The 3,710-nt window shown below is 38.2% G+C and overlaps 1 pseudogene across 1 annotated transcript; it reads left to right on the top strand.

Annotated features, from left to right (window-relative positions):
• The first annotated feature begins 875 nt into the window (after positions 1 to 875).
• Positions 876 to 1,425, top strand: LOC311614810 (large ribosomal subunit protein uL11-like; annotated as a pseudogene). Its single transcript has one exon. The product of its transcript is annotated as a large ribosomal subunit protein uL11-like (transcript).
• Positions 1,426 to 3,710: the final 2,285 nt, after the last annotated feature.

Below are 3,710 nucleotides of genomic sequence, written 5' to 3'. Positions count from 1 at the left end.
CTCTATTAAGCTAGGTAGGGTATGTGTGAACACAGCTTCATCCTAGTAGCTGATAGATAAATATGCAGACCCATATCTATAACGAAGAAGGAAATTGACCTTTAAATACTGTCTGATAATTTTCCCATAATATAAAGGTTAAGAAGGAGAACATCCCAGAGAGTTAGTTCCACAAGACAAGAATAGTAAATGGGAGATGTTCCTAAAGTCCTTAGAAATAGATCTTGAAGGATAAAATAGTGAAATTTGTCTAAAGGAAAAATAGATCTAAAATGAGTGGTTATGCAAGGAAATCTTAAGACAGGAGGAGAAGTTGAGGGGCAGAAATAGGAAAGATAAGATATTGATAAATATCATCAAGCAGGTCAGAGTGAACAAATAAAATGGGTAGTGTCTGAATGACTACGAAAAGCAGGCACCCAATGATACAGGCTGGGATTTTGCTTGTTCCAGATATTACTTGCACAAACAGACCGAGTCCTTTTAATAGGACCAGAATAACTATCAAATTAAAAATTCAAATAAATAAATAAATAAATACATTTTTTAAAATGCAATATTCTCTAACCCAGCAATTTGACTTCAGATATCTATCCTATCAATATACCTTCAAAAGGCATAAATATGAGGATGTCCACCACAGCATTAATTGCATTAGTAAAAGACTTGAAAGAACAGAATGCCTATTAATATTAGACTGACTAAATAAGTTATGACATATTTATACAATTTCCTATTATTCAGCCATTAATGGGGTGAATAATAAGTCAATTGGAAATTAACTCACAACTGGGCTTTCTGCTCAGAGAAGGCCTAGGTTCAACTTTCTTTAGCCTTTCCAAATTTGGGTTCATCTGACACCAGCTACCTTCACCATGCCTCCAAAGTTTGACTCCAATGACATTTGGAGGTGCACTGGTGGGAAAGTGGGTGCCACCTCTGCCCTGGCACTCAAGATTGATCCCCTGGGCCTCTCTCTAAAAAAGGTTGGAGGTAACATCACCAACGCAACCAGTTATTGGAAGGGTCTGAAGACTACAGTGAAACTGACCATTCAGAACAGACAGACCCAGATTGAGATAGTGCAATCTTTCCCTGCCCTAATGATCATCAAAACCTTAAAAAAACCACCACAAAATGAAAGAAGCATATACAAAAACAAACAAACAAAAACACACAATTAAGCACAGTAGAAATGTCACTTTTGATGAGATTATCATCATTGCCCAGCAAATGCAACACTAATCTCTAGCTTGAGAACTCTCTGGAACCATTAAAGAGATCCTGGGGACTGCCCAGTCTGTGGGCTGCAATTTTTATGGCCACTAGCCTCATAACATCATAGATGACATCAACAGTGGTGCAGTGGAATACCAAGCTAGTTGTGAACCACAAAGTAAAATGTTTCAATTAGAGATCATTTGACAACAACAACAAAAAGTTACCCAAGAACGAACACAAATAGTAGAATTAGTGAAGACATTAATACAGTTTAACTGTTGTCCATATATGTTCAAAATATTTATATAGGTCAAGATGGCAGAATAGGTTGACACTGTACTTACTTCCCTGCCATGGCCACATGAAAATTAAAATTATAGAAAAATCAACCTAGATATAGTAGGTCCTTGGGTTATATCAGAGATCCATTCCTAGAGTGCATTGTGACTCAGCAATGTGATTTTCGATTTTCGCCATAAATCAGAACCCACTTACATAAGCACCTATGTCACTCACATGGAGGACATACACAGCAATAATGAAGTGAAACAATGAAATAAAATTAAAAGAAATATGACAATTGCTTACCTTTACTTGTGGTAAATAAATAATAAAAAAATATAAAGCACATATGTACATATGTCAAAATGACAGAACTTTATATCTATATCTATCTATCTATATATCTATCTATAGATAGATATAGATATAGATATATATAGATATAGTGACATAACCACGAAATGACATACATCGAGCCCAACATAACTCGAGGACTGCCTGTACTCATCTAAAGACTAACTTAACAAAAGTCCTATAATTAAGTATATACAAAAGAAGCCAGAGTCTGGTAAGACAGGTAGAGATGTGAAAACAGCTGGCCCCACAACATCACATGGATGTTGAGAATCTAGAAAGATATCTCAGTCGCAGAGGTCCTCCCTGAGGAGTGAGAGTGCTCGGCTTCCCAGCCCTGAATACAAATGTCAGAAAAGGAGTCCATATAGCATCTGGCTGTGAAAATAAGTGAGAATTCCATCCATCTGAGTGATATAGAAGGCTAGGGGAAACCCAGGTTTCCCTTCAAAGAGATCAGGTACAAATTTTCACTTAAAGGTATTCACCTTGGGCTCTGGTGGAGGGATAACAGATTGGGGAGTGATGAGACATACAGGGAGAAACTGAGTTGTGTGGCTTTAAGGAGAAGGCTGGATTGATGGCCACCATTGTCCCTGTGTTGAGCCTTCCACCCACACAGCCAAATATGAATCTGTATTAACATAGTGACCTTCACTAGCTCAACTCTAATAATTCCCTGACCGAATGCAAAAGTTTTCAGTTGCCAAGTAGGAGGAAGCTGACCTCAGTGCACCCTGAGACTTTTTCTGAGTAGCCTCAGGCTTAGCACTAGTGCCAAAATAACTGTGGGGGACCAGGCCTGCAGAGCAGGGCAGTTGGGGACAATCAAGCCTGCAGGGGAGGGCAGTTAGGTGTGACCAGGCAGGCAGAGGAGGGATGTTGGGGGTGACTGGGCCTGCAGGGGACAGCAATTAGGGACAAACAGCCTTGCAGGGGACAATTGGGACAATCAAGCTGACAGGGGAGTGGTTAGGGGTGATCATGCTGTCAGGAAGAAGTGATTAGGGGCAATCAGGAAGGCAGGCAGGCGAACAGTTGGGAGCAGTCCCGAATTGTGAGAGGGATGTGGGATCAGGCCTAAATGGGCCATTGGATATCCCTTGAGGGTTCCCAGATTGGAGAGGATGCAGGCTGGGCTGAGGGACACGCCCCTCCGTGCATAACTTTCGTGCCCTGGGCCTCTATCATATAAATATCAGACAATGTGAATTTCAAAGCAAACAAATCAGTAATAAAGTAGGTAATTTTATAATGATAATGAGTCTATTCTTCTAGAGGACATGACAACCTTAAATGTTTATGCCCCCCCCCCTGCAAAAAAAATGACAGAATTACAAAGGAGAAACAGACAAATTCATAATTACTTAGATATTTAAATAATCTCTCAATAATTGATAGAACAAGTAGACAAAAAAAATCAGCAAGGATACAGTAGACTTGAACTAAACTATTGATGAACTTGACTTGATTGACATTTATAGAACAGTTTATCCAACAACAGCAGATGGCACATTCTTCTCAGGTGTAGATGGAACATTTATCAAGATAGATCATATTCTTGAACATAACACAAGTTCCAATAATTTCTATAGGATTCAAATGACATAATACATATTCTTTGATCACAGTGGAATTAAATTAAAAAGTAACAAAAACTTCTTAAGGAAATTCTTAATATGTTTAAAAATTGTAGCACATAATAATACTTCTAAATAACCCATGAATCAAAGAAGAGATTAAAAGGAAAATTAGAAAATGTTTTGAATAGAGTGAAAATAAAAACATAATATATCAGAATTTGTGGTATGTAGCTAGAAGTAGGTTAGAAAGATCTCAAATCAAAGATCAGT

Source organism: Pipistrellus hanaki (genome assembly GCF_964339955.1).
Source record: "Pipistrellus hanaki genome assembly, chromosome: X".
Classification (NCBI taxonomy): Eukaryota; Metazoa; Chordata; class Mammalia; order Chiroptera; family Vespertilionidae; genus Pipistrellus; species Pipistrellus hanaki.
The sequence above is the reverse complement of the archived record's forward strand: the minus strand, read 5'-3'. Positions and strand labels throughout refer to the sequence as shown.